The 13,312-nt window shown below is 40.2% G+C and overlaps 1 protein-coding gene and 1 long non-coding RNA gene across 2 annotated transcripts in view; one reads left to right on the top strand and one right to left on the bottom strand.

Moving 5' to 3' along the window:
- The window catches only part of LOC139012202 (uncharacterized), a 76,362-nt gene extending 76,254 nt beyond the window's left edge, over positions 1–108 (bottom strand). Inside the window, exon 1 of the long non-coding RNA XR_011471833.1 lies at positions 52–108. This is a non-coding gene — a long non-coding RNA (uncharacterized lncRNA). The remainder of the gene's footprint in view (positions 1–51) is intronic.
- IL20RA (interleukin 20 receptor subunit alpha) overlaps positions 1–13,312 on the top strand; it is a 31,757-nt gene that overhangs the window by 320 nt on the left and 18,125 nt on the right. The window lies entirely within an intron of this gene.

Genomic DNA, 13,312 nt, shown 5'->3' with positions numbered 1-13,312 from the left:
GCCGAGCGGAAGGCGCGGGGTCTGCGCGGGGAGCCCCAGGGAGAAACTCACCGCCGACACTCCCGGGCTTGGTTCTGGGTCAAGTTTGCACGACGCCGCGTTTCACACTTTCTCTGGCGTGGGGGGGGGGGGGGGGGGGGGGTTGCCGTCGGGTGGAGGAAACTTGTGCGGTGACCACAGCTCATAACTTGCAGTCGGAGACCGTGACCGCGCGCAACGCCCGCGCCCGTGCCGGGCGGACTGCGCGCTTCGGCGCCCGGACCTGCGGGACCTGTGCGCTTAAACAGGGAACTCCCCGGAGCTAGAGGTGGTCTGCGCTTTATGTCACCCCAATAAATACAATGAGAAAGAAAAAGAAAAATGGAAAAACCTCCCAGAAAGGGTCTGATCCGAAGGAACGGGGTCTAGAAAAAAAGCAATGTTTTTAAAGTTAAGATCCCCTCTCCTGGGCACGTCATTTTTTCCTTTTCCGGTACGACCATGAAAGGAGTATGCTGTGCATTTTCATTTTCTGGAAAGAGCTTACCTTGTGTTTTCGGTTTTGTTTTTAAGTTTAAACTCTACCAGCTGGACTCCAGTAACCAGATGATTCACTAACATTTCTTTTTTTCTTCTGTATTTCTGGTAGAGAGAAAAGAATTATTTTTCTGGGAGTCCCTTTTTATTAACATAGAATGTTACATTCGTTTTAGATGTACAACATGATGATTCCACATTTGTATACGTTGCTAAATAATCACCACGTAAGTCTATTACCGTCTATCACCACACAGCGTTATTGCAGTGTTATTGATGACAGTCCCATGATGGACATTTCATCCCCATGACTTGTTTTATAACTAGAAGTTCGTACCTCCATCCTCTTCATCCATTTCGACCCCCCCCCCCCCCCCGCCCCCAACCCTCCTCCCTTTGGCAACCACCAGTCTGTTCTCTGTATCTATGAGTTCGGTTTTGTTTTGTTTATTCATTTGTTTTGCTTTTAAAAATTCCATATGTAAGTGAAATCATACAATATTTGTATTTCACTTAGCATAATATCCTCAAGGTCCATTTAGATTGTCACAAATAGCAAGATTTTGTTCTTTTTTATGGCTGAGTAGTATTCCATTACACACATCCTGCATCTTCTTTATCCATCAATGGACACAGGTTGTTACCATATCTTGGCTATTGTCAATAATTCTGCTATGAACATAGGGGCACTTAAATCTTTTCGAATAAATACCCAGAAGTGGAGTTGCTAGATTATATGGTAGCTCTATTTTTTATTTTTTGAAGAATTTTTGTGCTGTTTTCCATAGTGGCTGCACCAATTTACATTCCCACCAACAGTGCATGAGGGCTCCATTTTCTCCACATCCTCATTAACAATTGTTATTTCTTGTCTTTTTTATAATGACCATTCTGACAGATATGAGGTGTTATCGCATTGTGGTTTTGATTTACATTTCCATGATGATTAGTGAGGTTGAGCATCTTTTCATGTGCCTGTTGGCCAATTGTATGTCTTCTTTGGAAAAATGTCTGTTCAGATCCTCTGCCCATTTTTTTTAATCAGATTGCTTGTTTGTTTGTTTTTTTTCCCTTTATTGAATAAGATATTACAAGTGCGTCCTTATCCCCCCAATGTCCCCTCATCCTCCCAATCCTGCCCTCACCCTCACCTCCTGCTGTCCACATCCATCGCTTATGCTTATCTGCAGGCATACAAGTCCTTTGGTTGATCTTTCCCCCTCACCCCCACCCTCCCCTGCCTTCCCTCCGAGTTTTGAGCATCTGATCGATGCTTCTCTGTCTCTACATCTGTTTTTGTTCATCGGTTTATGTTGTTCATTATAATCCACAAATGAGTGAGAGCATGTGATATTTATCTTTCTCTGACTGACTTATTTCACTTAGCATAATGCTCTCCAGCTCCATCCATGCTGTTGCAAATGGTAGGAGTTCCTTCTTTTTTACAGCAGCATAGTATTCCATTGTGTAGATGTGCCACAGTTTTTTAATCCATTCATCTGCTGATGGGCACTTAGGCTGTTTCCAAATCTTAGCTATGGTGAATTGTGCTGCTATGAACATAGGGATGCATATATCCTTTCTGATTGGTGTTTCTGGTTTCTTGGGATATATTCCTAGAAGTGGGATCACGGGTCAAATGGAAGTTCCATTTTTGGTTTTTTGAGGAAACTCCATACTGTTCTCCACAGTGGCTGCACCAATTTGCATTTCTACCAGCAGTGAACGAGGGTTCCTTTTTCTCCACATCCTTGCCAGCATTTGTCATTTGTTGATTTGTTGATGATGGCCATTCTGACAGGTGTGAGATGGTACCTCATTGTCGTTTTGATTTGCATCTCTCGGATGATTAGTGACTTTGAGCATGTTTTCATATGTCTCTGGGCTTTCTGAATGTCCTCTTTCAAAAAGTGTCTATTTAGGTCTGTTGCCCATTTTTTTTATTGGGTTGTTTATCTTCCTTTTGTTAAATTGTATGAGTTCCCTATAAATGTTGGAGATTAAATCTTTATCGGAGATATCATTGGCAAATATGTTCTCCCATGCAGTGGGTTTTCTTGTTGTTTTGTTGATGGTTTCTTTTGCTGTGCAGAAGCTTTTTATTTTGATATAGTCCCATTTGTTTATTTTCCCTTTAGTTTCCATTGCGCCTAGGAGCTGTGTCAGTGAAGAAATTCCTTCGGCATATATCTGAGATTTTGCTACCTGTGTGCTTGTTTTATTTTTTATTTTTGCATTTCTTTCTTTGTTTGTTATTGAATTGTATGCATTGTTTATTGTATTTTTTTATATTAATCCCTTATCGGGTATTTGATTTGCAAATATTTTCTCCCATTTAGGTTGCCTTTTCACTTTGTTAATGATTTCCTTTGTTGTGCAAAGTTTTTTTTTAGTTTGATGTAGTCCCACTTGTTTAGTTTTGCTTATGTTTCCCTTGCCTTTAGTGTCAGGTCCAAAACAAAATCAAGATTGTCAAAGAGCTCACGTTGTGTGTTTTTCTAGAAGTTACATTCAAGTCTTTAATCCATTTGAGTTAATTTTTGTGTACGGCATAAGATAATGAACCAGTTTCATTCTTTTCCATGTGGCTATCTAGTTTTCTCAACAACATTTGTTGAAAAAAACCATCCTTTCCCCATTGTATGTTCTTGGCTCCTTTGTCATAAAACAATTGACCATATATGTGTGGGTTTATTTCTGGGCTCTCCATTCTGTTCCATCTATAATAATAAAAGTGTAATATGCAAATCGACTGAACGGCCGATGAACAGCTGAACAGTGGAACAACAGTCCGGATGACCACGCTATGACACCCACTGGCACCAGGCCAGCCAAGGCAGGTGCAATGCGATTGGTTGGGGGCCCTGCCATTACCCCATGATTGCCCTGCACAGGGAGGTCCAGGCCACCGGCCGGCAGAGCAATCAATCAGGGGCTCCTGGACTGCAAGAGGACGCTGGCCGGCCTGAGGGACCCCTCCTCCACAAATGCATGAATTTCGTGCACCGGGCCTCTAGTTGATCTAGAGCAGTGGTTCTCAACCTTCCTAATGCTGCGACCCTTTAATACAGTTCCTCATGTTGTGGTGACCCCCAACCATAAAATTATTTTCATTACTACTTCATAACTGTAATTTTGCTACTGTTATGAATTGTAATATAAATATCTGATATGCAGGATTTATTTTCATTGTTACAAATTGAACATAATTAAAGCATAGTGATTAATCACAAAAACAATATGTAATCATATATGTGTTTTCCGATGGCCTTAGGCGACCCCTGTGAAAGGGTCGTTCGACCCCCAAAGGGGTTGCGACCCACAGGTTGAGAACCACTGATCTAGAGTCTGTTTTTATGCCAAATGCCATACTATTTTGATTATTATAGCTTTGTAATATAGTTTGAAATCAGGAAGCATGATACCTTCAGCCTTGTTCTTCTTTTTCAAGATTGCTTTGGCTATTTGGGATCTTTTGTGGTTGCATACAAATTTTAGATTTGTTTATTCTATTTTTCTGAAAAATGCCATTATGATTTTGATAGGGATTGCATTGAATCTGTAGATTGCTTTGAGTAACATGACATTTAAACAATATTAATTCTTCTAGTCCATTAGCATGGAATAGCTTTCCATTTATTGGTGTCCTTTTTAATTTCTTTCTTTGATTTCTTATAATTTTCAGGGTACAGCTCTTTTACTTCCTTGGTTAAATTTATTCCTAGGTTTGATCCAATTGGGAATGGATTGTTTCCCTAGTTTCTCTTTCTGCTAGTTCATTGTTAGTGTATAAACTTTGAATATTAATTTTATACCCTGCAACTTTGTTTTTTGATTCTAACAGTTTTTTGTGTTTTTTTTTTCTTTTTTGATGGATCCTTTAGGGTTTTCTATCTCTAAAATCATGTCATCCACAAATAATAAATTTTACTTCTTCCTGCCCAATTTGGAAGCTTGTTATTTCTTTTTCTGTCCAATTGTTGTGGCTAGGCTTTCCAATGATATGTTGAATAAAAGTCTCAAGAACGATGCTTGAGATTATTTCTATCTTCCTAAATTTATTGAGACTTGTTCTATGGCCTGATCTATATGATCTGTCCTGGAGAAGGTCCCATGTGCACTTGAGAAGAATGTGCATTCTGCTGCTTTTGGATGGAATGCTCTGTACACAGTGATTAAATGTGTGTGTTCTAATGTATTGTTTAAGGCTCATGTTTCTTTATTGATTTTTCTGTCTGGATGATAAATCCATTGATGTGAGTGGGGTATTAAAGTCCCCTACTAATATTGTGTTGCTGTTAATTTCTCCCTTTATGTCTCTTAATATTTGCTTTATATATTTAAGTGCTCCTATGTTGGATATGTAATTTTGTTGACTTTGAACAAAATTTCCAAATCTTTCCAAAATCCCCAAAGAGGGAAAATATATAGAGTTTATTATGTCTATGAACAACTGAACCTACCTTTAGTTTTGGAGCTTTAGAATACAGTCTAAATATTACTACTACATTTATGTTTATTTGAACTAATATACTATAATAAACACAGTGAAGGTATTTGTTGATGTGTCTCTTCTTTGATATTAAAAACAGCAGCATTGGATATTTTATTTTACTGAGACATTATTCTAGGACATACTTAATATACACATATGATTCCAGTTTAACTAATTAAACTTTTTTTTATTATTTTTTAAACTTTGTATTTGTACTAATTTGAGTCTTATGGAAAAGTTGCAGGAATAGTATAAAGTTCCCATAAATCACTTACCTAGTTTCCTCCAATTTCCACATCTTATGTAGCCATTGTACAATGTTCAGAACCAGTAAATTAACAGTGGTTTAATATATTTACTAAACTGTGGACCTTGCTTGAATTTCACCAATTTTCCAACCAATGCCCCTTTTCTGTTCCAGGATCCCACATTACTAGTACATTAATTGTCATGCCACCTTCGTCTCCTCCCATCTGTGACAGTTCCTCGGCCTTTCTTTGCTTCCAGGTCCTTGACACTTTTGAAGAATTCTAGTCACCTTTTCCTTAGAATGTCTCTCAATTTGGGTTTGATGTTTCCTTGTGATCAGAGTGAGGTTATTTCTTTTGAACAAGAATACCATCCATATTATGTTGTCTTTCTCAGTGCAGCATACCAAAGCATTTATGATATCAATATGTGTTTTTTACTGGTGATATTAACCTTGATCACTTGGTTAATTAAGGTGGTGTCTGGAGGGTTTCTCACTGTAGAGTTCATATTTTCCACTTTGTGATTAGTAAACACCTTGTGAGAAAATACTTTGAGATCATGCAAATATCTTGTTTCTCCTCAAACTTATACCCACTAATTTTGGTATCCACCAGTGAATGTTGACTGCAATAACTATTATGACTAATGGTGATTTTTTTATTTCCCTCTTTCCTTCTCCATATTAATTGGAATTCTATTGCAAGAAAAAGCTGTTAACTTCTCTTCCACTTATTTATTTATTTGATTGTTTAAATGTGTCAATAAGAATTCATAAACATTTACTTTATTCTTTGAGTTATAATCCAATTCAATTATATCTGCTGCTCAAATTGTTCCAGCTTTAGCTATTAAAAGCTCTTTTAGGCCTAACTGGTTTGGCTCAGTGGATAGAGCGTCAGCCTGCAGACTGAAGGGTCCCAGGTTCGATTCCGGTCAAAGGCATGTACCTTGGTTGCAGGCACATCCCCAGTAGGGGGTGTGCAGGAGGCAGCTGATGGATGTTTCTCTCTCATCGACGTTTCTAACTCTCTATCCCTCTCCCTTCCTCTCTGTAAAAAAAATCAATAAAATAAATAAATAAATATATATATATATATATATATATATATATATATATACTCTTTTAGTTTGGCTCCTTCTGCCTCCACTTCTCTGAGGGGTACCTTGACTACAAAATCCTCACTCTTGCTCCAACAAGGACTCTATTCATACTATAGCTAACTATCCATATAATTCCAAGCCAGCCCTCCTCCTCCATTTTAGATTAAAATATATAGGTTGTAAAAGGTCCACTAAGCTATCTACTAAATGCTCTATCTTGTTATTTTAAAAATTGGCTCATAGGTTTTAAGCACAAAATAGAATATCACATGCAGTTCAGGAGCAAATAATATAGGGAAATGAGGTGTTTGAGGTGAATGATCAGATTTAATGGAAAAGAATTACCTTCATACCCCATGCATCAATTCTGAGTTTTCAAAAGTTAAAATATAACTTGATACAATATGATTTTAAAATAATCTTATTTTGAGCACTTTTTGTTCATTCATTCATACAATGCCATTCATTCATTTATACAGTATCACTCATTCATACATTTCAGGAACTGTTCTAGGCATTCAGATGAACAAGAAAACAAGGTCTCTTTCTTCATGGAGCCTTTAGTCTCAGACAGATTAATACATCTATATATATAAAAGCCTAAGTGACTGTTACGACCGGACAACTGGATGACCAAATGGCTGGCCGGTAGCTATGACGCACACTGACCACCAGGGGGCAGACATTCAATGCAGGACCTGCCCCCTGGTGGTCAGTGTGCTCCCACAGCCAACCTCCCATGGCCCCTTCCCCTGGCCAGCCCCAATTGGCCCTAATTGGGACTGGGTGAGACAGCCCTGATCAGCCCCGATCACCAGCCAGGCGAGGGACTCCACCTGTGCACTGGGCCTCTAGTTGAAGTATAAATACCAGAATTGAGGAAACCAAGCTTATTTAGAAGCACAGAACAAGGCAACTGATCTCATTTAAGGGTTAGGCAGAGCTTCCTATGAAAAGGGTCCCTTAAACTGAGACTTATAAAAAGTGCTGGTGTGTGTGTATTGGGGAGGCGGGGAGGGGGGGGGGGCGGTGATGCCAATATATGTCATATCACATCACATTCACTCTACTTGAGGAGAAACTGTTCATTGACAAGAAATAATATATCCAAGTAAATGTCTTACTATGAATAAATACTTCAAGGCTTTTAGGAAAACACATAAATTCAATTAATAGTCATCGATAGGCTGCCATCTAGCCACATTATGCAAAATATTTATAATTCAGTATAAATTTACATCTTTTCATTTAAAATATTTGCAAGAAAATAAAGCTAAATTCTGCTTTAATCATATTCTATCCATAAATTACTAGGTAGTTAATATTCCTTTTTAACACATACATTTCTTTCCTATACAACTACAGATCAGCAAACAAAACCTGACAAGTAGCAAAATACCATAAAAAGGATGATATTTCTGAGGGTGGTACCAGGTAGGTAGGAGTAAGGACCTTTGTAGCTGTAGACCTCAAGGTCATTGGCAGCCTCAAAGAATCATTGTGGTCTGCGGCTCTTTGCAAATACTGAGTCAAACCACAAATAATTATCAAAAAGCACATATGTTACAGCTGTGGTTTGCTAAGTTAGAATTGGTGTCCTACGTGCTATTTCCCACTTCCTGCATAAATACAGTCCTTTGAAGGCTCTGTTTGCTTTAATGAGCATGAGCAAAGGGAATATCTTAATTGATTCATTCTCCTAGTTGTTCCTGGATAAGTTCCTTTGTTGTCAGTCTTTGGCTCTTCTACATGGGTGGTCTATCCATTGTTGCTCTGCTTTTATCTTGACCAATGTTTTTGTTGTATATTTTTTACATCTTTGTGGCAAGAATGTACCTCAAGAGCTGATCTTCAGCAAGGCCTATGTGGAAGCCCTGTTCATTTCATTACCTTTAGTAATACAACTTTATCAAGGTACTAGAGGCCCATTGCATGAAGAGATTCGTGCAATAGGCCTTCCCTTCCTCTGGCTGCCGGCACCGGTTTTCCTCCGGCACCCGGGACCCAGGCCTTCGCTCCGGCCGGAGCCTTCAGTCTTTGCTCTGCTGCTTCACCCCTATGTATGCAAATTAACTGCCATCTTTGTTGGGTTAATTTGCATACTCTCCTGATTGGCTGGTGAGCATAGCGGAGGGATGGTTAATTTACATGTTTGTCTATTATTAGGTAAGATAATTCAACCCTGAAGAGGTCTGATTCTACTCCCAGTCTCCTTCAAAACATCAAAGCATCTACTTGTCACTACAGAGAAAAATCAGCCTATTAAAAACTATTTCACCTTTCTGACAGTGTTTTTGATGGCTACTGTATACTTCCATCTTCATCTTGTTGATTGGAAGTCTGAGGTCACATGACCAACCTCATTTGCCTCAAAATCACAATTAACAATGAACAGAAGGCAATACTGTTACTTATTTTCAAGTCACCACTAGATAATTTCTTCCAAGTCTCTATGAAATAATTATTATTAAACATCTTACTTTTTCTATTAATTTTTTCTCACATTTTTATCTTGTTGATTTTTATGTTTGAAAATTTCAAGTGATGAAGGTGTTATGGAATAATTAACATTACTTTTGTGAAGATAAAAAGTTGTGAAAATGATTTGAAAAATAAACTGGATGATGTATATCAATATTTAATAAACACCTACTGATTGAATTTGGAGTTCCCAACTGCTATTCTTTCCAGTACTTTAGTAGCCCCAATTAGTCTTTGACTCTGTTCATTCTTTTATGTTTTTCCTTCCGAAGCAAGTTATCAAGTCGTAGATACTCCAATCCACATTCCAATTTTCTTTTCCACAGTTACTATGATGTGCATTACAATCAAGATACTTTGGAAATAGAAAAATGTGGAGAAAATCAAGTCTCTGCCCTCAAAAAGCTAATTTTCAAAAGGCAAGGGAAGGGAAGACATTCATAAAGAGATGACTAAGGTAGTAGGACTGGTTTTGTAACAAACAGTTGGTCTGACATAAACAAATTAATGATGGTATCTTCAAAATAGGTATTTTAGGAGGCTATGCAAAAAAATCTCACAACAATGAATTTCTTAAACTCCTTTTTTCAGAGTTACAGGTAGAACTTTGGCCAGAATAACCCATTAAGTGGCAAATCTTCATCTTTGACATGTGGATTTAATTTCAAAAGCATTCAGAGGCACTTCCAACGAACTTGAGTAATTAAACGAGGAAATGCTATGTTGGGCAAAAACGAGGTGTGACTATAAAATAATGAAATGGAATGTTTTACATGTTTGTTAAATACCTCCAAAGATAATTGCAGCTGAAGGGAAGCATGACTCAAATGCCGTGAGCTGAGCAGTACCATGGGGGTAATCATGAACATTCCCAGGGGTACTCTTTGATGGGTAAACTCCAATACATTTATTTTAAAAAGTAGTCTCTCTTAAAGCCCTACATGCTATCAAGCACCATCTGCAATCTATATATATAAAAAGCCAGCATCTGGAACAACCTGAACGACTGATGACCAGTCACTATGATGCCCACTGTGGCCAGCAAACTGGCCTGATCGGGGGTGGGGCCAGCCAGCCAGCCAACTTCCTCCCCCACCATCAGCCCCACCTCCAATGGGCCCCCACCACCCTGATCGGCTGGCAGCCCTTCCCCCTGGCCAGCTCCACCCCCAATCAGCCCCCCAACACCAATCGGGTTATGGGGCTGGCTAGCCAACCTCACACAGCCCCACCCCAAGCCCCATTTGGGGGTGGGGCCAGCTGGCCCAAAACCCCTCCCCATGGCCAACCCCATCCCTAATCAGCCCCTCCACCCCAATCAGGGGTGGGGCCTGCCAGCCAATCACCCACGGTCCCTCCCCCCAGCTGTCCCAGCCCTGATCAGGGTGGGCCCACTGGCCAACCTCCTGCTGTCTCCTCCTCCCAACAGGCCTGGCCCCGATCCACCGATTGGGGCTGGGCCGGCTGGACCCCACCCATGCATGAATTCATGCACTGGGCCTCCATTATTCAATAACAAGCTATAACAAAAGGAAAATTAACACTGAGAGGGGACACTAAGCTAAATGATGGGACTTACAAGATATAACTAACAATCATTACTTGGAAGTTCATTAAGTGGACATCTCCTTGTGGACCCCTCACAGCTTTGTTATAACAGAGGCCATTGTAAGTACCCACAATTCACGGGGACACACTCAAGTATCCCTCTATTGCTCAAGCCCATACTCTGGTCAGAGAGCTCAAAGGGAACCCAGAGGTCCTGACCCTCTGTGTGGCCTTCTGAGTTCAACTTTTCCAAGACCAGACTGTTACCCAGATGACTGTTGTCAGAAATGCCTGCTTTCTTTAGTGGAGACTGTGTATACCCTACATAGCACCACAGTATCATCATATTTTAGCTGCTAAAATAGTACAAGCCAGTATTCATTAAATGGATGTACACCTGGAGGAACGAGGGGTCTTTAGTCCAAAAGATAGTATAGGAGGAGAGCACCAAAATTGTAAAGGCACACAACAGCAGGGCAAGTTAGGATATTGCAGGTAATTTGGTGTGGCTGTGAACATGGCGCATTTGGCAGAATTGCAAAAGGAGTGGTCAGAGAAGCCCATGAAGAATCTTGTGTTTCAAACCAAGTTGTAATGGTACAGCATTCTCAGAAGAAACTATGTGTGTCAATCGAACAGCTTTATGATTTGAGATGTAAAATCAATGGATTATCAGAGAGAATCAAAGTTATACTTTCTGGCCATGAACCTGTGTGCGTGGGGCGGGGGGGGGCGGGGGGGGGGGGGCGGGGAATGCTGTTGTTACCCATACATTGGCCCTTGACTCCTGATATCAATGTGGGTGTAACATATTTTCACTCCGGTGTTCATTAAATTACCTTATCAGTACAGGCAGATTGGAAAAATGACTTACCTCAATCGGAATGTTTATTCATTCCTTCTCTATGTTTTCCAAACTTGAAACAAACACTGTGCCTACAAACTGCAAAGATTTAAAAACCACAAGAAGGTACTAGTTGCCAATTCTTTTTCTTTCTCAAATGTTCTATTTCGCCCCTTTGAAAAAGTGCTAATTCTATTTTTTATCACGGCTTTGCATCATCAAAACAGGTAAAACCTTGATAAATCCTCACCTGTTAATTTAGCTTTCACAGCATAGCAGCTTTGCTCCGTTAGGAGGTCCTGTTGTTTCTACTTTGTAAATAGAGCTCTGAGCTGCCCACCCATCCCCATATCCACAGCCAGCATCTGGGGGCAAGCTCAGCCCGCCTCACTGGGGCAGCTGGAGTTATGGTGCTACTGGTCTCTCCACTTCTAGTCTTGCCCCCATCCAGTCTTTTCTCCCTTCAGCAGTGAAGTAATCCATTCGAACTAAAAATAGGCCATGGCCGAAACCGGTTTGGCTCAGTGGATAGAGTGTCGGCCTGCGGACTGAAAGGTCCCGGGTTCAATTCCGGTCAAGGGCATGTAACTGGGTTGCGGGCATATCCCCAGTAGGGGATGTGCAGGAGGCAGCTGATCGATGTTTCTCTCTCATCGATGTTTCTAACTCTCTATTTCTCTCCCTTCCTCTCTGTAAAAAATCAATAAAAATATATTTAAAAAAAATAAAAATAGGCCATGGCTTCTCCTGATGATAAGGCTTCAATACTCTCCCACTAAATTTCAATACTCGCTATACCAAATTACCTGCAATATCCTAACTTGCCCTGCTGTTGTGTGCCTTTACAATTTTGGTGCTCTCCTCCTATAGTATCTTTTAGACTAAAGACCCCTTGTTCCTCCAGGTGTGCATCCATTTAATGAATACTGGCTTGAACTATTTTAGCAATAAATTTCAGGTATAATCTAGCTTCCTTCCCAGGGCTCACAAAGAAGCTTCTGTACTTCTTCCATTTCATCTTGGCCACTCTCTTCCTTTTTCATGGTGGGGCTGCCCCTGGATGATATTTCAATTGATTGACAGGGGATGATTCAAAACTAATAGCTTTTCGGCCTGTGCAATCAGAAAGATAATGTCGATCCACATAAAGAATGTGCAGGACTAAAAAGCTGGGACATTCTTTCCCCAAAAATAGTGTATAAAACAGTAATATCTATTAGGAAGTGTTTCTATGAAAGCCATTTACTACTCTCAGTGTATTTACAATGACCTTAACTAAGAATTTGTCTTTTTTTTTTAAATCCAAAACATTGTTGCTGTGATCTTTACTTGCTACTGAAAGGCTAATAAGTACCCAGTCTTCTCACTAGGTTTTTTATTTTCTTTATAAATAAAAAGTTAACCTATTCAAAAGGACACCTTTTCAAGATTGTTAAAACAGGAGTCATTTATACCATGATTGGGAATGTAGGGGCCATATTTTTTTCTTCCAGTTTAATTTCCTTTTTTAATTTAATTTTTTATTTTAGTGACTAAACTATCTTAGTTCCTCTTATTTTTAGAATCTTTGTTTTATTAGCTATCTATTGCAGGTACCTCAAAACTTAGCAGCTTAATACAACAAGCATTCTCTCAGAGAGTTTCTGAGGAGGAGTCTGGTGATGGCTTGGTTGGGTGGTTCTGGCTCAGGGTCTCTCATGAGAGTACTAGAGGCCCAGTGCACTGGAGTGGGGTCTCTCAGCCCCCATCCTGGTGATGCCCAACTGATGTCTCCCTGTAGGGAGTGGGCCTAAGCCAACAGTCGGACATCCTTAGCACTGCCGTGGATATAGGAGAGGCTCCCGCCGTCACCGCTGCGCTCGCCAGCCGTGAGCCCAGCTTCTGGCTGAGAGGTGCTCCCCCTGTGCGAGCGCACTGACCACCGGGGGCAGCTCCTGTGTTTAGCATCTACTCCCTGGTGGTCAGTGCGCTTCATAGTGACCAGTCCTTCCGTCGTTCAGTCGATTTGCATATTAGCCTTTTATTATATAGGATAGTCAAGTGATAGGTTGGGGCTACAGTCATCTGAAGGATCC

This window comes from Myotis yumanensis, unplaced genomic scaffold, assembly GCF_028538775.1.
Source record: "Myotis yumanensis isolate MYYU_CA2020_CCGP unplaced genomic scaffold, mMyoYum1.0.hap1 SCAF_6, whole genome shotgun sequence".
In the NCBI taxonomy this organism is placed as follows: domain Eukaryota; kingdom Metazoa; phylum Chordata; class Mammalia; order Chiroptera; family Vespertilionidae; genus Myotis; species Myotis yumanensis.
This window is presented reverse-complemented; position numbering and strand designations above follow the sequence as displayed.